Source organism: Hyla sarda, chromosome 9 (genome assembly GCF_029499605.1).
Source record: "Hyla sarda isolate aHylSar1 chromosome 9, aHylSar1.hap1, whole genome shotgun sequence".
NCBI lineage: Eukaryota > Metazoa > Chordata > Amphibia > Anura > Hylidae > Hyla > Hyla sarda.
Window position 1 is genome coordinate 36,480,075 of NC_079197.1, and position 20,241 is coordinate 36,500,315.

Below are 20,241 nucleotides of genomic sequence, written 5' to 3' on the forward strand. Positions count from 1 at the left end.
GTGGGTGTCTTGGACAACCCCGATCCCCCTTATTTTCCGGGTCACCATAGACCCGTATGACCTAGAATAGCCGCAATCGCCGACATGAGGGGGTATGATGACCCCCCTGGGCATTTGCGTGGGGTGCCTGCTGATCGATATCAGCAGTCACCCCGGTCTGGGGTACATACAGGTACGTCGTGGGTCCTTAAGTACCAGGGTGTCAGGACGTACCCGTATGCCCTGGGTCCTTAACAGGTTAATGATAATAAAATGGTTAACGAGGGCTTGTGAGGGAGTGTTTTTTGGAATAAAAGTTTTTTAAACATGTTTTTTTATTTACTTTTCGGGCTTAGTAGTGGAAGCCGTCTTAGGGTGCGTTCACACGCTAGTAGATAGCAGCGAATTTTCCCGCTTTGGGAAACCTGCTGCGAGTTACGCTACCATTGATTTAAATGGGTCCGCGGACAGTCCGAAAATCTGACACTATTGCGGACTGTCTGTGGACCCATTCAAATCAATGGTAGTGTAACTCGCAGCAGGTTTCCTGCAGTGTGAAACCCGCTGCTAGTAATAGCGTGTATACACAATCTTAAAGTCAGAATCCATTACTAAGCATTAGCACCAAAAACAGCTAGCGATAATCCCCAATTGTTACCCCGGTACCCTCCGCCACAGGGGTGCCGGAAGAGCTGGTACGCACAGGCCCGGAGCCTCAAAAATTGCGCTCCTGAGCCTAGGCAGTAACAGGCTGCCGTTATTTAGGCTGGGGAGGGCCAGTAACAATGGTCCTCGCCCACCCGGTAACGTCAGGATGTTGCTGCTTGGTTGGTATTTGGCAGAGAATGAAAATACGGGGAACCCTATGCGTTTTTTTTTCCTCATAAATAATTGAATAATAAAAGAAAAACGCATAGGGTTCCCTGTATTTTTATTCTCAGCCAGATACCAACCAAGCAGCAACAGCCTTACATTACCGGCTGGGCGAGGACCATTGTTACTGGCCCTCCCCAGCCTAAATAACGCCAGCCTGTTACCGCCTAGGCCCAGGAGTGCCATATTTGACACTCTGGGACTGTTGATACCAATGAATTGTAGGGAATTAAAACCCATAAAGAAACCTACACTCCACTCTTAGTAAATGATGGCCACTGTGTCACATGTTCCTGTTGATGAAAATCCAATAAAAAGCAGCTTTATTATTCCATGATCGTGGTGCTTGATATTCCTCGTGCTTGGTTGCTCCATGCGTGCAGTCCCCACGCATCTGTGCACACGCGACGGATTGGTGAGCTGGATACTTCACCGTTTGCTTTCCTATTCTAGACCTTGTATGGAACTACAAGTCTCAGCATGCCTACTCCACACCTGATATGGCACCACAGCCTTCATCATACCTATTCCAGACCAGATTTAAAACAACCCTGATCATGTTAAATCCACCATCTAATATTGAACTGCAACCCTCATCATGCTTAATCCACCATCTAATATAAGACTACAACCCTCATCATGCTTAATCCACTATCGAACTACAACCCTCCTCATGCTTAATCCACCATCTAATATAAGACTACAACCCTCATCATGCTTAATCCACTATCTAATATAAAACTACAACCCTCCTCATGCTTAATCGACTATCTAATATAAAACTACAACCCTCCTCATGCTTAATCGACTATCTAATATAAAACTACAACCCTCCTCATGCTTAATCGACTATCTAATATAAAACTACAACCCTCATCATGCTTAATCCACCATCTAATTTTGAACTACAACCCTCATCATGCTTTATCCACCATCTAATATAACACTACAACCCTCATCATGCTTAATCCACCATCTAATGGGGAACTACAACCCATATCATGTTTACCCCATCATCTAATATAAAACTACCACCTTTTTCCTGCTTACTCCACCATTTTATATTGAACTACAACCCTTATCATGTCTACTTCACATCTAATGTGAAACTACAACCCTCATCATGCTTGCTTTACAATCTCATCATCATGCTTACTCCTGTTTTGATATGAGGTGCAACCCTCATTATGCCAACTCCACACCTGAAACAGGACCCCAAGTCTCAGTATGACTACTCTATACCTGATGAAGAACTACAAGCCTCATCATGCCTAAACCTAATGGATAACAATTAACCACAGCATGCAAACTCTGTAAGTAAAGGAGGAAAATATAATTTCTAATTTTACAATGCAAATACATAGACCCGGCACAGACGACATGTCCTAGAGGTCTCTCAGGAGCAACATTCGCAGCTAGGATCGCCACCTTCCTTGCAAAAAATATACCTGCCATGCTAATTTGCATAATTAAAGGGGTACTCCAGCCCTAAGACATCTTATTCCCTATCCAAAGGATAGGGGTTAAGATGCCCAATTGTTGGGGACCCCCGCAATCTTTCATGCAGCACCCCGCTATCATCAGCCTCCGGAGTGAACATCGCTCCAGGTCTGATGAATCACGATCAAAGGGCTGAGGTATACTGACGTCATGGCTCCGCCCCCGTGTGACATCATGCTGTGCCCCCTCAATGCAAGCCTATGGTAGGGGGTGTGGCGGGGCGTGATGTCACACGGGGAGGAGCCATGATGTCACGATACTCAGGCCCTGTGATCGTGATTCATCAGACCCAGAGAGATGTTCACTCTGGAGGCTGATGATAGCGGGGTGCTGCATGAAAGATTGCGGGGGTCCCAAGGGGCGGGACCCTCGTGATCAGGCATCTTATCCCCTATCCTTTGGATAGGGGATAAGATAGATGTCTTAGGGCCGGAGTACCACTTTAATTATATACGCGTGACATCACACATAATAAAAAAATATAAACAAAAAAAAAAAAAATCACACATAATTATAGATGCGTGATACACGTATGCAGGGGAAATTTTGTCCTATTCTGACCCCCATAACTTTTTTATTTCTCCTTATATGGGGCTAATTTTTTGTGCCCCGATCTGTAGTGTATAAGAGTACCATTTTTGTTTTGATGTGACTTTTTGATCGCTTTTTTAAAATTGAATTCAGGAGTTGCAGTTAGTTACTAACTACAACTCCCAGCATGCCCTGATGCAGCCTGTGGCTCAGCAGCTGCCCCCAACGATAACTACAACTCCCAGCATGTTGGACTATATAGTAGTACAGGGGTAGGCAACCTTTTGGTAGTGCTGTGCCCAAATTTTTTTCGGTCGCTTGGTGTGTCGGTAACATGGGTGCGGCTTGGTGTGGGTGGGGTTTGTGGGGGTGTGGTTTGTCACAGGGTGGGTTTTTTACAGAACTGTCCCTATATATTGTTCTCGCTGTAAGGACTTTACAGTGAGAACAACCATTTTAACTCAGAACTGTATAATACAGACCCCAGAATCAGTCCCCACCACAATATAGACCCTAGAATTAGTCCTCACCACATACAGACCCCAGAATCACCACCCACCATAATACAGACCCCCAAATCACCACCCACCATAATACAGACCCCAAAATCACGCACCATAATAAAGACCCCAGAATTAGTCCTCACCACAATACAGACCCCAGAATCACCACCCACCATAATACAGACCTCAGAATCGGTCCCAACCATAATTCAGACCCCACCATAATACAGACCCCGGAATCAGACCCCACCATAATACAGACCCCAGAATCACCACCCACCATAATACAGACCCCGGAATCAGTCCCCACCATAATACACACCCCAGAATCAGTCCCCACCATAATGCAGACCCCAGAATCAGTCCCCACCATAATACAGACTCCAGAATCACCACCCACCATAATACAGACCCCAGAATCAGATCCCTACATAATACAGACCCCAGAATCACCACCCACCATAATACAGACCCCCCAAATCACCACCCACCATAATACAGACCCCCAAATCACCACCCACCATAATACAGACCCCAAAATCACCCACCATAATACAGACCCCAGAATTAGTCCTCACCACAATACAGACCCCAGAATCACCACCCACCATAATACAGACCCCAGAATCAGACCCACCATAATATACACCCCAGAATCAGTCCCCACCATAATACAGACCCCAGAATCAGACCCCACCATAATACTCACCCCAGAATCAGACCCCACCATAATACTCACCCCAGAATCAGACCCCACCATAATACAGACCCCAGAATCAGACCCCACCATAATTCAGACCCCAGAATTAGACCTCACCACAATACCGACCCCAGAATCAGACCCCACCATAATACAGACCCCAGAATCAGACCCCTAGATAATACAGACCCCCAAATCACCACCCACCATAATACAGACCCCAAAATCACCCACCATAATACAGACCCCAGAATTAGTCCTCACCACAATACAGACCCCAGAATCACCACCCACCATAATACAGACCCCAGAATCACCACCCGCCATAATACAGACCCCAGAATCACCACCCACCATAATACACATCCCAGAATCAGACCCCTCCATAGTACAGACATCAGAATCACCACCCGCCATAATACAGACCCAGAATCACCACCCACCATAATACAGACCCCAGAATAAGACCCCTCCATAATACAGACATCAGAATCACCACCCACCATCATACAGACCCCAGAATCACCACCCACCATAATACAGACCCCAGAATCACCACCCACCATAATACAGACCCCAGAATCACCACCCGCCATAATACAGACCCCAGAATCACCACCCTTCATAATACACATCCCAGAATCAGACCCCTCCATAATACAGACATCAGAATCACCACCCGCCATAATACAGACCCAGAATCACCACCCACCATAATACAGACCCCAGAATTAGACCCCTCCATAATGCAGACATCAGAATCACCACCCACCATCATATAGACCCCAGAATCACCACCCACCATAATACAGACCCCAGAATCACCACCCACCATAATAAAGACCCCAGAATCAGACCCCACCATAATACAGACCCCAGAATCTCCACCCTCGATAATGCAGACCCCAGAATCAGTCCGCACCATAATACAGACCCCAGAACCACTCACCACAATACAGCCCCCCCCCTTACATAATACAGACCCCAGGATCAGACCCTAGTCATGTTGGGCATCAATATACATACAGTTACATTAACTGACTCACAGTTTACGTCTTTTATGGTCGTCGGCATCCTCTTTCCTTCTGGCTCAGACCGACATGATTACTTCTTCCAGCAAAAACCCATTACTGCAGCATCTGCAAGACTAACATCTTTGTCTCTGCATTTTTCCAGTGCAGTCCCCAGAAGTGCAAAATTCAGTTTATTCCATTCCAAACAGCGTTATAGAGCAATGTTTCAGCAACCTGTCTTCGTCAAGCATGAGAGGCAACGGAACGTAGCCTGCTCTGTAACAGTTTGAAATGGAATAAACTGAACGGAATTCTGCACTTTACACTTTGGTGAGCTACAATTTTCCTTGGATATAAATAGGTAGGTAGGTAGCTATGCAGGTAGGTAAGTAGATATGGAGGTAAGTTCATAGGTAGGTAGCAAGGTAGGTAAATGGGTAGCTATGTATGTAAGTAGGTACCTGGGTAGATAGGTAGGTAGTTAGGTAGCAATTAAGTAGTTAGGTAATTAGGTTTCTACGTGGGCAAGTAGCTATGTAGGTAGGTAGCCAGGTGGCTAAATAGGTGGGTATGTAGCCAGGAAATTAATATGTTAGGTAGCCAGGCAGGTAATTGTGTAGGTAGCCAGGTAGGGAAGTAGCCAGTGCTACTTCACATACAAATCATCATCCCCGTCCCTGTCACCTGCACCCCCTTCCCCCCAAAAATGTGCAACCCCCATTATCATTTGCACCCCCCTTCCCCATCATCCCTTGCACCCCCCTTCCCCCAATATCACTGCCACCCTCCCATCGTCACTTGCACCCCCCTTCCCCCCATTGTCACTTGTACCTCACTCATCACTTGCACCCCCCTTCCCCCCATTGTCACTTGTACCCCCCATCATCACTTGCACCCTCCTTCCCCCCATTATCACTTGCTCCCGCATCATCACTTGCACCCCCCATCCCCCATCATCACTTGCACCCCCCTTCCCCATTATCACTTTCACCCCCCAAAATCACTTACATCCCCTTCCCCCATCATCACTTACACCCCCTTCCCCCGATCATCACTTGCACCCCCCTTCCCCCCATCATCATTTGCACACTCCCTTCCCCCCATCATCAGTTGCAACCCCTATCATCACTTGCACCCCCCATCATCATTTACACCCCCCTTCCCTCATCATCACTTACAACCCCCTTCCCCATCATCATCACTTGCACACTCCCTTTCCCCCCATTATCACTTGCACTCCCCATCATCACTTGCACCCCTTCCCCCATCATAATTTTCTCCTCCCCTTCCCAACTATTATCACTTGAATCCCCCTTCCTCTCCATTATCACTTGCATCCCCCCCCCCTATTATCACTCCCCCCAGACCTGTAAACTTGGCTATTCTCCTTACTTTCAACAGTTGACTGTTCCATACCTCCCAACATTTAGGGGGGAAGTTGCCTGTAGGAACACCACCTGGACATAGTTGCACCCTGTAGGGAGACTCCTCTAGAAATAGTTTTCCCCTAAAGGGAGAACCCCCTAGAAAGTTGTCTCTCCCATAGGCAGATCCCCCCTAGATAGCTGCTCACCTGTAAATTGTTGGCCCTTTGCCAAAAGTTGCCCCACCCCCTCTGTAGGTAGCTGCCCCCTTAAGATTAATTAAAAAAAAACACTAAATCATGATCCTTACCAATTTTGCCCCAGTTTCACCCAAATCACTGCAAACTGGCAGAAAAAATGCAAGAATGCAAAAAAATAAACAAAAAATTGCTACATTATCATGTCATATTATTTGCTGTGTTTGTGATTTAAGTGACATTTGTTATTGTTTAAATGTTTATTGCTGAAAGCCAGTTGGCTGCAGTGAAGAGGTCATGTGACTGCTGCATGCATCCTGATTGGTCAGTTGAATCCTTGTAACGGTTGTTGTTGACATGAACCAACTGCCATGATGTCTGGAGCTGTAACCTCTATGGCAGCATTTTGTGGTTTCCAAGGAGCGATTTTCATTGGATTTTCGGTGGATTTTTCCTCCCACGGGCGCCTGATGGACGGCACAGATCTCCTGCACTACCCAGATCATTTATTGGTAGGTTCTACTTCTTCTACATTACACACAGGACTGAAATTGTTATGGGGCCATGTATAAGACCAATGGGGGACATTTATTAAAACCTGTCCAAAGGAAAAGTTGCTGAGTTGTCCATAGCAACCAATCAGATCGCTCCTTTCATTTTTGAAAAGGCCTCTGAAAAATGAAAGAAGAGATCTGATTGGTTGCCATGGCAACGTAACAACTTTTTCTCTGGACAGGTTTAGATACATCTCCCCAACATGTAAACAAAATACATAACATTGGTAACGGCGGCAGCGATCATTTTAACGAATAAAGTGTACCTCTACCAGTAAACGTGGGCTCTCATAGTGGTCTTTGGGGGAGATTTATAAAAACCTGTCCAGAGGAAAATTTGCCCAGTTGCCCATAGCAACCAATCAGATAGCTTCTTTGATTTGTTGAAAAGGCCTCTAATAAATGAAAGAAGTGATCTGATTGGTTGCTATGAGCAATTTAGCAACTTTTCCTCTGTACAGGTTTTGATAAATCTCCCCCTTTATCCCCAAGATGACCACATTTCCTAGTAGTGGTTCATTAGGGAGCTCTATCATATATTGGCCACCATGTTTGATGACATTTGTAATAGTTTCCTGATATATTCAGATGTATTCTTTATATTTGTCCATATATTTGTTTTTAGTTTACACATTTAAGAACGTTATTGAGTATTATCTTCTTTTTTTCTGCATTAAGTTGAGTATTATCATTTTACATAGAAATCCATACATCCCAGGTAGATAACTGGATTTCCTCTATAACTTGACAACAAGATAAGTCTTCTAAGTGTATTTTCACCCACAAATAAAATAAATTGGGGGAAAATTATCCCCCAATTCTAATCAATTCCAGCTTTTTTTTTTTTTTGAAGAGCCTAAGGCGAAAGCTGTATACTGATTCGGTTCCTATGGGCAACAAGAAGAGGTTTTCATCCATCTGCCCCAGTTAATTTATTTGTAGGTCAAAAATACAAACCAAACCACAAATCCTCGCTGCTATATTGGGATCTCAAAAAATGAAAGCCACGCTCTGATTGGTTGCTATAGGCAACAGATACAGTTTTATAAATCTCCCCGTTATATTCATCCTTTGCTATTTGTGCCCTTTACAGAGCATCTGCATTGGACACAGAAGATGGAGCGCCCTCCGCTGGAGAACCATGATGGCTCCTTGATGTTGGCATCAGCACTGGTGCAGTATCATCTATACAGTTGTGGTGGCCTGGTACAGAAGGTGCCGTTCTGTACCCCTGCCAGTCCTATCGGGCAGACTCAATGTCCCCAGGCCCCACACTCCTCAGAACACTCTCTACCATATTAAGTTATGTATGGGTTAATGCAATGTTATGTAATGTATTAATATGTTATTGTGCCTTTAAACACTGTTGCTAAGGGCTATGTTACCTAGAAAGGTGTAAGGTAAACTTGTGACTTATCTAGCGAATGGGATCTCTCCAAATTGCTCCCTAATATACCAGGGAGGAGCTAGAGTTCTAGGGAGTACATGCTGAGGTACAGCTTGTGTAAGGACCTAAGAAGTTGGCCTGGTGTTCCTGAGGGAGGACCAATGCCTAGTCACGCAGCCTCCCATCTATTTCAAGTTAACCCCTGCAGGTGAAAGTCAAAGCCTGGGAGAAAGCACAAATACAAGGGGAGAAGTCTAGTCAAGATAGTCAAGTGTCATTTCCCAAAGTCAGCATGGGTTGCATCAGTCAGTCCAAGTCCACTACAAGTCCCATCAAGCTGATAAGCTTCCTAAAGTTCACCGTGCATCTCCTTGGGCCTCTGAGCTGTAAAGACTTTAGCACCTTGTCTGCCTACGTAAAAAGCCGTTGTTCCGTAACCTTGCATCGGAGTGATTATTTGCCCCCTGTCTGGCCCAGGAACAATCGATTATACCTCAAGGTGGGAATTAGGTAAACCGCGCCCTGGCGTCATGAACACAAAAGGTTAATATCATCTGCCCTAAGGGTTAATACCATCTGCCCTTCCAATACCCATCACCACACACTGATCATGTGACTGTACATATATTTAGATATCCAGCTATTTATGGTGCAGGGGAAGTAGTTGGAGCCTTGTGGGCGCATGAATAAGTAACAGAATATTGTATATGGATCCTATAGAGCAGTGATCTTCATTCTGTGGACCTCCAGATGTTGCTGGGAGTTGTAGTCTTGCAATATCTGGAGGTCCTCGGTTTGGAGACTATTGCTATAGATAGTGAGGGGCTTGTCGTGCTCAGGTAAATTTTATGCATTTATAATTGCTTTTAATTTACTTCAAGTTACTTTACAATTCAGAGGGAACATATAAAGGAAAAATCAGAAATTCAAGAGCAGTGAGGGTCCTGGGCACAAGAGCTTACAATCTATAACAGAATATATATTAAATGTATTTTATTTACATAAAAATGTGCTTGAATTATGCAATGGTCCAGTCGTGTTTTATATAAATGGAGTGAGGGGGATAGAGTTGTTTTTAACATGTACTCTATGGAACTGAACTTATCAGATTAGTTGTTTTTACTTAGGATATAATATATTCCGCTGGTGGGCTCTAGACACCCCAATCCAACACTGTGTGTCCTTAAAGGGGTACTCCAGAGAACTTATCGGATAGTTATCCTCTATTCACAGGATAGGGGATAAGTGTCTGATTGCGGGAGTGGGGGAAAGGGTCAGCCTGCTGGGACCCCCGCAATCTCCTGTAGGGGGTCCTGGCTACTTAACTGTCCTCGGCATGCTCTGGCCCCTACCTTCCTGGACGAGCTCAAGTGATGGACGGATCAGCCAATCACCAGTTGAGGCAGGACATTGCTGCAGCCGGTGATTGGCTGAACAGTCCATCATGTGCCCTGGGTGAAGAACAGTGGGGCCAGAGGACGCCAAGCATGGGTAAGTAGCCCAGTACAGGAGATCGCGGAGGGACCCAGTGATCATACTCCCGTGATCAGACACGTATTCCCTATCCTGTGTATAGAGGATAGGTATCTGATAAGTTTAGTTCCCCTTTAAGGATACACTGTGTCGGATTGGTGTGCCTAGAGCCCACCAGTGGAATATGTTCTTGGGGGCCTTCCTAAGTCAAAAAAACTAACTTGCAAAAGGGAAGGGATATAGAATATCACTTCAGCTAATTATAAATGGTATTCGTGTGGTGTCCCAGTACCGTATTGCATACCGTACCTAGTGTAGAGGTCCCCAAAGTCAGAGTAACTACGATCAGGTAGGGTTCCTCAGTTGGGACAGCCCCTAGTCGCCTCTCCTCAAGTCTATCTCTCATGCTAATATATGTATATATTTAATAATTATATATATTTTATAGTAATGTATAGTGCTTACCTTGTTCAGCGTCGCAGGACCTTCGGTTATGTGACCATGCTAATAACCTCTATGCTATGTTGGAGGACCTTTGGAGGTCCTTGGTTCACGTGTTACCCACAAATCTTTGTAATGGTGATTGACATCAGTATGGACCAATTAGCATTAGTCCAGCCCCTGCCCATATAAGGGAGCTGCGTCCAATTATCGCTCTCTTGGGTTGCTGCTTTCAGGGATGCCGGACTAACAGGGCCATGCTACGCAACTTTCAAAGACACGCTAGGCCTCAAAAACCTGCCGGCCTCAGCTGAACCAAAACCGTGAGTTCAAATCTAAATCCCGCTAATGCTAGTGTGAATACTGGACCGCAACTAATTCGCCTAAATCCAGTGGAACAACGCACAGTACTAAAAGACTCTAAATGCTAAAGTCCCAACCTTTGTCAATCTCCAAGGAAAACCGTTGTTATGCTTAGAGACTGTTATGTTATTGAAGCTTGCAGAAAACCTTCAGTAAAAGTTAATACTGTTTCAGAAAACTCTCCGGTTGTGGACAATCTATTATTATCTACCTCCCTATCGCTCTTGGGAAGGGTGGCGGTAGGACAAGCATTACTGAGGAGACGTCACCCTGGCGTCATGAATAGCAAAGGTTAACAAGCACCCTTTAATAACCGGACAGCTACACTCCCCATACCCTACATCCCCCAGGCTATCAAATTCGCATCTATTATGTCCTTGTTTCACACAAGCAACAAAACTTGTCTAGAGGACGAATGGTGCAGTTACCTATCGCAGACAATCAGATTGCTTCTTTAATTTTTAAATAAGCTGCTAAAAAATTTTAAGAAGCAATCTGGTTGCTATGGGCAACTGCACTATTCCTTCTCTACACCAGGAAGATCGGAAGATCGGAGCTGAGGCCCAACACATCACACTGCCGCTCAGCTTAACACTGTCCAAGTCGGACATCACTACTGTTGGCAATTAGCTGCAGTGCAACAAATTGACCACATTGAAGGCGGGAGCAGGATACTGAAGGCACCTAGTGAGCGGAGGGAGGTAAGTCCACTTGATGGCCAAGTTTACCGCAAGACTGGTTTCGCTCTGCTACAGTAATATAGCGGAGGCGTTTTGCACTCTCCTACGTTAATCCTATACAATGGGACCCAGGAAAATTGCCGCCCTTGTAGTGTCCTGGTACTTGACCTTGTCCTGTCCCTGTTTTAAGTCCCGTTAGTTAGAGTCACTCCATTCCACAGGGCTCTTCTGCAGGGTTTACACTTTGCTCGCCTCGCATAATGTATTAGAGATGTAATATATATTGGTCAATATGTATACAATTATGTACAAAGTTGTATAGTATAATGTATAGGACCTTCCGGGGTCAAGTGGTATTGTCATGTGATGTACTGGGTTCAGGATCTCCAGGCTTGGCAACCAATGGGATTAGTCCAGCCCCTTCACATATAAGGGGCTGTAGTCTGTAAATTCGCTCTCTTGTTCCTGCACTCTCTTATCTCCCGGATCCAAAGCAAGCACAATCAGAATTTCTCAATTCATCTCAACTAGGCCAAAACAACCAGCAGCCACTAAAACCGTGAGTTATAAAGCTCTATTTACCAATTTCTTGTGACTACTATTCAACTCAAATACTATAATTAGTAGCACAGTGGCCTGCTTAAATCTCAAGACGACTAGTCCCAGCAAAGCCTGTGAGGAACCTGCATCCCGGTTACCTCAGGAGTAACTGTATATTTGTAAAGACTTTTTGCACAAGAATTTAAGTAAAAGTTCCAGTTATCTCATCAATCCTGATGTGGACATTCCATTTATTCCTTGCCGTTTTTGGACCGGTTGGCGGCAGGGCCTTCTATACCAAGCAAACCTCACCCTGTCATCACGACAAACCAAGGGTTAATACCACCAGACCCTGTAACACCATTGCAACACCCCAGACACCACACCCTGAATAAATTTTTTACCCCTTTGCGACCCATGACTGACCTAGTCCATCATGGTGCCGCTCATGGTGTATGAAGCGAGCTCCTAACTTGAGCCTGCTCCATACGTAGTGGCCCCCAGCTGATTCCTGAAGGCTGCTGCTAATAGCTGGCATGCAGCAAGCGCGTTAGGACCCCGGCACGAAGCTGAGGCTGCCACGCCCCCTACATATAGTTCTATGGGAGAACCGAAGATTGCCAAATGGTTCTCCCATAGAACTATATGGAGGGGGCGGGGTGGTGACGCGCTCCTTTGCTAGCGCACTGGGGCTCCAAACAGGAGATCATGGGGGCCCCAGTGCTCGGACCCCCCCTCGATCTGAAACTAAAACTTATTCCCTATCCTTCCTATAGTGGATACGTTTTTGAGCATTAGACTTTTCCTTTAATGTTAGGGAGTCATGTGTGCCCTACTGCGTTAATGTAGCAAAGAGGATTGCACTCTGCTACGGTAATGTAGAGTAAGTGAGTGCACCTTCTACGTTAATGTAGGGGAGGCGATTGCACTCTGCTTTGTTAAAGGGGTACTCCAGTGGAAAACCTTTTTTTTTTTTAATGAACTGGTGCCAGAATGGTAAACAGATTTGTAAATTACTTCTATTAAAAAATCTTAATCCTTTCGGTAGTTTTTTTAGCAGCTGTTTGCTACAGAGGAAAATCTTTATTTTTTTAATTTCTTTTTTGTCTTGTCCACAGTGCTCTCTGCTGACACCTGATGCCAGTATCAGGAACTGTCCAGAGCAGGAGAAAATCATCATAGCAAACCTATGCTGCTCTGGACAGTTCCTGACAGAGGTGTCAGAAGAGAGCACTGTGGACAACACAAAAAAGAAAAAGTAAAGAATTTCCTCTACAGCATACAGCTGCTAAAAAGTACCAAAAGGATTAAGATTTTTTAATTAGAAGTAATTTACAAATCTGTGCAAAAGCGTAGAAGTGGAAAAAAACGGCTGACTCACCGACAAGTTCTCTTCAGGTTTTCTTCTTTATTAACCCCTTAACGACGCAGGACGTATATTTACGTCCTGCGCCGACTCCCGTGATATGAAGCGGAATCGCGCCGCGATCCCGCATCATATTGCGTCGGTCCCGGCGCTCATCAATGCCCGGGACCCGCGGCTAATACCACACATCGACGATCGCGGCGATGTGCGGTATTAACCCTTTCTAAAGTGAAAGTGACCCGGCTGCTCAGTCGGGCTGTTCGGGACCGCCGCGGTGAAATCGCGGCGTCCTGAACAGCTTGCAGGACACTGGGAGGGCCCTTACCTGCCTCCTCGGTGTCCGATCGGCGAATGACTGCTCTGTGCCTGAGATCCAGGCAGGAGCAGTCTAGCGCCGATAACACTGATCACAGGCGTGTTAATACACGCCAGTGATCAGCATAGGAGATCAGTGTGTGCAGTGTTATAGGTCCCTATGGGACCTATAACACTGCAAAAAAAAACGTAAAAAAAAAGTGTTAATAAAGGTTATTTAACCCCTTCCCTAATAAAAGTTTGAATCACCCCCCTTTTCCCATAAAAAAAATAAAACAGTGTAAAAAAATATAAAAATAAACATATGTGGTATTGCCGCGTGCGTAAATGTCCGAACTATAAAAATATATCATTAATTAAACCGCACAGTTAATGGCGTATGCGCAAAAAATTTCCAAAGTCAAAAAAAGCGCATTTTTGGTCACTTTTTATACCATTAAAAAATGAATAAAAAGTGATCAAAAAGTCTGATCAAAACAAAAATCATACTGATAAAAACTTCAGATCACGGCGCAAAAAATGAGTCCTCATTCCACCCTGTACGTGGAAAAATAAAAAAAGTTATAGGGGTCAGAAAATGAAATTTTTAAACGTATACATTTTCCTGCATGTAGTTATGATTTTTTCCAGAAGTGCGACAAAATCAAACCTATATAAGTAGGGTATCATTTTAACCGTATGGACCTACAGAATAATGATAAGGTGTAGTTTTTACCGAAATATGCACTGCGTAGAAACGGAAAAGTTACAAAATGCTGCTTTTTCTTCGATTTTGTCGCACAATGATTCTTTTTCCCGTTTCGCTGTGCATTTTTGGGTCAAATGACTAATGTCACTGCAAAGTAGAATTGGCGATGCAAAAAATAAGCCATAATATGGATTTTTAGGTGGAAAATTGAAAGGGTTATGATTTTTAAAAGGTAAGGAGGAAAAAACGAAAGTGCAAAAACTGCAAAACCCTGAGTCCTTAAGGGGTTAATATACTCACATATTCATATAAAACAAGGGTGGAGGACGGGATGGGGGGTACACAAAGCCAGATTTGTGTACCCCCCCCCACCCTCCTCCCTTGTTTTATATGAATATGTGAGTATATTAATAAAGAAGAAAACCTGAAGAGAACTTGTCGGTGAGTCAGCCGGTGTTTTCCACTTCTACACTTTTGCACGGTTGATACTTCTTCATAGAAACTAGAGCACCACCGCTACTCCAGGTACAATAGACTCCTCTATATTCCTAGCCCGTGTGTCTGGCTTACTTGCCCCAGCAGTACCGAACCTGCTTTGTGTTTTCTAATTTACAAATCTGTTTAACTTTCTGGCACCAGTTCATAAAATAAAAAAAAAGTTTTCCACTGGAGTACCCCTTTAACCCCTTGGGGATGGAGCCCATTATGACCCTAAGGACGGGAGCATTTTTTGCAAATCTGACCACTGCCAATTTAAGCATTAATAACTCTGGGATGCTTTTACTTATAAATTTGATTCCAAGTTTGTTTTTTCGTGACATATTCTACTTTATGACAGTGGTAAATTTTCGTCGATTCTTGCATAATTTTTTGATGAAAAATTCAAAAATTTGATGAAAAATTTGAAAATGATTAATTTTTCTAACTTTCAAGCTCTCTACTTGTAAGGAAAATAGACATTCCAAATAAATTATATATTCATTCACATATGTAATATGTCTACTTTATATTTACATCATAAAGTTGACATGTTTTTACTTTTGGAAGACATCAGAGGGCTTCAAAGTTCAGCAGCAATTTTCCAATTTTTCACAAAATTTTCAAAATCAGAATTTTTCAGGGACCCGTTCAGTTTTGAAGTGGATTTGAAGGGCCTTCATATTAGAAATATACCCCACAAATGACCCAATTATAAAAACTGCACCCCCTAAAATATCCAAAATGACATTCAGTAAGTGTGTTTACCTTTTAGGTGTTTCACAGGAATAGCAGCAAAGTGAAGGAGAAAATTCAAAATCTTCATTTTTTACACTTGCATGTTCTTGTAGACCCAGTTTTTGAATTTTTACAAGTGGTAATAGGAGAAAAAGCCCTCCAAAATATGTAACCCAATTTCTCTCGAGTAAGGAAATACCTCATATGTGTATGTCAAGTGTTCGGCGGGCACAGTAGAGGGCTCAGAAGGGAAGGAGGAACAATGGGATTTTGGAGAGTGAATTTTGCTGAAATGGTTTTTGGGGGGCATGTCACATTTAGAAAGCCCCTATGGTGCCAGAACAGCAGAAAACCCCACATGGCATATCATTTTGGAAACTACACCCCTCAAGGCACGTAACAAGGGGTCCAGTTTGCCTTAACACCCCAAATTTACCATTTTTACAAAGGGTAATGGGAGAAAATGCCCCTCAAAATTTGTAACCCCATCTCTTCTGAGTATGGAAATATCCCATTGTTAGGACGTAAAATGCTCTGCAGGCGAACTACAATGCTCAGAAGAGATGGAGCGCCATTGAGCTTTTGGAAATAGAATTCATTTGGAATGGTAGTCAGGGGCCATGTGCATTTACAAAGCCCCCCGTGGTGCCAGAACAGTGAACACCCCCACATGTGACCCCATTTTGGAAACTACACCCCTCACAGAATTTAATAATGGGTGCAGTGAGTATTTACACACCACTGGCATTTGACAGATCTTTGGAACAGTGGGCTGTGCAAATGAAAAATAAAATTTTTCATTTTCCTATCCAAATTTAACTACTTAAGGACGTAGGGCGTACCTGTACGCCCGGTCCCGGTGTTTAAAACGGGGTCACACCGTGACCCCGCATCACACCGGGTCGGTCCCGGCTGCTAATCATAGCCGGGACCCTGGGCTAACAGAGCGCGGCATCGATCGTTGTGCCGCACGCTGTTAACCCTTCAGACGCGGCGATCAAAGTTGACCGCCGTGTCTGAAAACGAAAGTAAACGCTTCCCGGCAGCTCAGTCGGGCTGATCGGGACATCACGATAAAATTGCGATGTTCCGATCAGCTGGGATGCATGCGGAGGTCTTACCTGACTCCGCGGCGTCCGATCGTCGATTGATTGCTCCAAGCCTGAGCTACAGGCTTGAGCAATCAAGCCCCTATCTGACTGATCAAAGCTATGACTTTGCAGGGATCAGCATAGGAGATCAGTGTGTGCAGTGTTATAGGTCCCTTTGGGAGCTATAGCACTGCAAAAAAAAGTGAAAAAAGGTCATTTAACCCCTTCCCTAATAATTTTGAATCACCCCCCTTTTCCCATAAAAAAAAAAAACTGTGTAAATAAAAATAAAAATAAACATATGTAGTATGGCCGCGTGCGAAAATGTCTGAAATATAAAAATATATCGAAAATTAAATTGCACGGTCAATGGCGTGCGCGCAAAAACATTCCAAAGTCCAAAATAGTGTATTTTGGTCACTTTTTATATCACGAAAAAATGAATAAAAAGTGATCAAAAAGTCCAATCAATACATAAATGGTACCGATAAAAACTTCAGAACACGGCGCAAAAAATTAGTCATCATACCGGCCTGTATGCGGAAAATTAAAAAAGTTATAGGGGTTAGAAGATGAGAATTTTTAACATATAAATTTGCCTGCATGTAGTTATGATTTTTTTTCCAAAGTACGAAAATATCCAACCTAGATAAGTAGGGTATCATTTTAACCGTATGGACCTACAGAATTTTTACCGAAAAATGCACTGCGTAGAAACGGAAGCCTCCAAAAGTTACAAAATTTAAATTTTTCTTCAATTTTGTCGCACAATTAATTTTTTTTCCGTTTCGCTGTAGATTTTTGGGTAAAATGACTAATGTCACTACAATGTCGAATCGGTGGCGCAAAAAATAAGCCATGATATGGAATTTTATGTGCAAAATTGAAAGCGTTATGATTTTTAGAAGGTGATGAGGAAAAAATGAAAATGCAAAAACGGAAAAACCCTGCGTCCTTAAGGGGTTAATGAAAATTCATCAAACACCTGTGGGGTGTTAAGGCTCACTATACCCTTGTCATGTTCTGTGAGGGGTGTAGTTTCCAAAATGGGGCCACATGTGGGTATTTATGTTTTTGCGTTTATGTCAGAACCGCTGTAAAATCAGCCACCCTTGTGCAAATCACCAATTTAGGCCTCAAATGTACATGGTGCGCTCTCACTCCTGAGCCTTGTTGTGCGCCCACAGAGCATTTTTCGCCCACATATGGGGTATTTCCGTACTCAGGAGAAATTGCGTTACAAATTTTGGGGGTCTTTTTTTCCTTTTACTGCTTGTGAAAATAAAAAAGTATGGGGCAACACCAGCATGTTAGTGTAATTTTTTTTTTTTTTTTTTACTCTAACAGGCTGGTGTAGCCCCCAACTTTTCCTTTTCACAAGGGGTAAAAGAAGAAAAAGCCCCCCAAATTTTGTTGTGCAATTTCTCTCGAGTACAGAAATACCCCATATGTGGCCCTAAACTGTTTCCCTGAAATACGACAGGGCTCCGAAATGAGAGAGCGCCATGTGCATTTGAGGACTAAATTAGGGATTGCATAGGGGTGGACATAGGGGTATTCTACGTCAGTGATTCCCAAACAGGGTGCCTCCAGCTGTGGCTAAACTCCCAGCATGCCTGGACAGTCAGTGGCTGTCCAGAAATGCTGGGAGTTGTTGTTTTGCAACAGCTGGAGGCTCCGTTTTGGAAACACTGCCGTACAATATGTTTTTAATTTTTATTGGGGGGGGGGGGGGGGGGGGGCAATGTACGGGGGTGTTTATGTAGTGTTTTACCCTTTATTTTGTGTTAGTGTAGTGTAGTGTTTTTAGGGTACATTCGCATTGGCGTGTTACGGTGAGTTTCCCGCTAGGAGTTTGCGCTGCGAGGAAAAATTCGCCTCAGCCCAAACTTGAAGCAGGAAACTTACTGTAAACCAGCCTGTGAGTTGTACTTTTGCAACAGCTGGAGACACACTGGTTGGAAAACCTTCAGTTAAGTTCTGTTATCTAACTCAGTATTTTCCAACCAGTGTGCCTCCAGCTGTTGCAAAACTTCAACTCCCAGCATGTACTGATCGCCGAAGGGCATGCTGGGAGATGTAGTTATGCAATAGCTGGAGTTACGTAACTACAACTCCCAGCATGCCGACATAGCTGTTTGCTGTTTGGGCATGCTTGGGTTTGCAGTTCTGCAACATCTGGAGAGCTACAGTTTATAGACCACGGCACAGTCATCTCCAAACTGTGACCCTCCAGATGTTGCAAAACTACAAATCCCAGCATGCCCAGACAGCAAACAGGCATGGTGTTTGGGCATGCTAGGAGTTGTAGTTTTGCAAGATCTGGAGGGATACAGTTTAGGTACCACTGTATAGTGGTCTCAAACTGTAGCCCTCCAGCTGTTGCAAAACTACATATTCCAGCATGCTCAAACAGCTGTGTGGGAATGCTGGGAGTTGTAGTTTTGCAACATCTGAAGGGCTACAAGTTAGAGACCACTGTATAGTGGTCTCAGACTGTAGCTCTCCAGATGTTGCTAGGCAACTTACCGGCTTCCATAGGATCCAAAAAGAGAATGAGGGAATAAAAGAAAAGAGGACAGCGCCTCGTGTGATACCGTAAATCAAGTGAACCCAAGTGGATCCCCCAACAGGGTGTGCTCTCACCTGGTGACCCTCTTGAGGGTTAAGCGTGTCTCCCCTTTTGAGGGGTATTTGTTGGTGTCCGTGCTGCAGCCGAAGGTGCCTAGACCGGTGTCCTGTGCAGGAACCCGTGAGGTGCTTGGATGAGGACACGCCCTCTGACCTGGAATATCTTCTTTGGCGCACATTTGCTGTCTATTTAATGTCCATTTTTATTTTTCCTATATACATCTGCAATCTGAAGAAGGGATATGCTGATCCCGAAACGCGTCATTGCCTGCATGCTTTTTAAAATAGTTTTATTATCACATTTAAATAAACTATTTTAATGTAACCTACGTCTTCCCTGAACCATCTTTGGACCGAGCAGTGCCGGATGCAAGGGCCTTCTTTTTCTCCTTCCTCATCCATAGGATCCAGGGAGCCATCCTCTTCTGCCGCACGACATCGCGACCGCCGATCACCGTCGCCCGCTGCCTCCGGATGGGTAAGTGGATCTTTGGCGCCCAGTCCTCTTCGGTTTCCCCGTTCTGCCCTGCCTATTTTGGGTGGGCAGGACGGGGAAAACGAAAGTTAACCCCCCACCCCCGATCTGGTATTGGTCGTCGCTTCTGATGACCAATGGCAGGGATAGGAGGGGTGCAACCCCTGTCACCTCACTCCTATCCCTTCAGGGAGATCGTAGGTGTCTTAGACAACCGCAATCCCCCTTATATTCCAGGTCACCGTAGACCCGTAATGACCAAGAATTGGCGCAAATCTGATGACCCCTCTGAGCATTTGCGCGGGGTGCCTGCTGATCGATATTAGCAGTTACCCCGATCCCCGCGCGGCACAATTCCCAAG

The 20,241-nt window shown here is 44.4% G+C and overlaps 1 protein-coding gene across 2 annotated transcripts in view; it reads right to left on the bottom strand.

The window, feature by feature from the left end:
* PDCL (phosducin like) overlaps positions 1-7,502 on the bottom strand; it is a 30,339-nt gene extending 22,837 nt beyond the window's left edge. The window contains exon 1 of one of the 2 annotated variants that reach the window (XM_056537958.1): positions 7,481-7,502. The gene's annotated coding sequence lies outside the window, so the exon portion shown is untranslated. Of the gene's footprint in view, positions 1-6,773; positions 6,905-7,480 lie in introns of those variants that run through there. The other variant, XM_056537957.1, reaches the window with a different exon arrangement.
* Between the last annotated feature and the right edge of the window lie 12,739 nt (positions 7,503-20,241).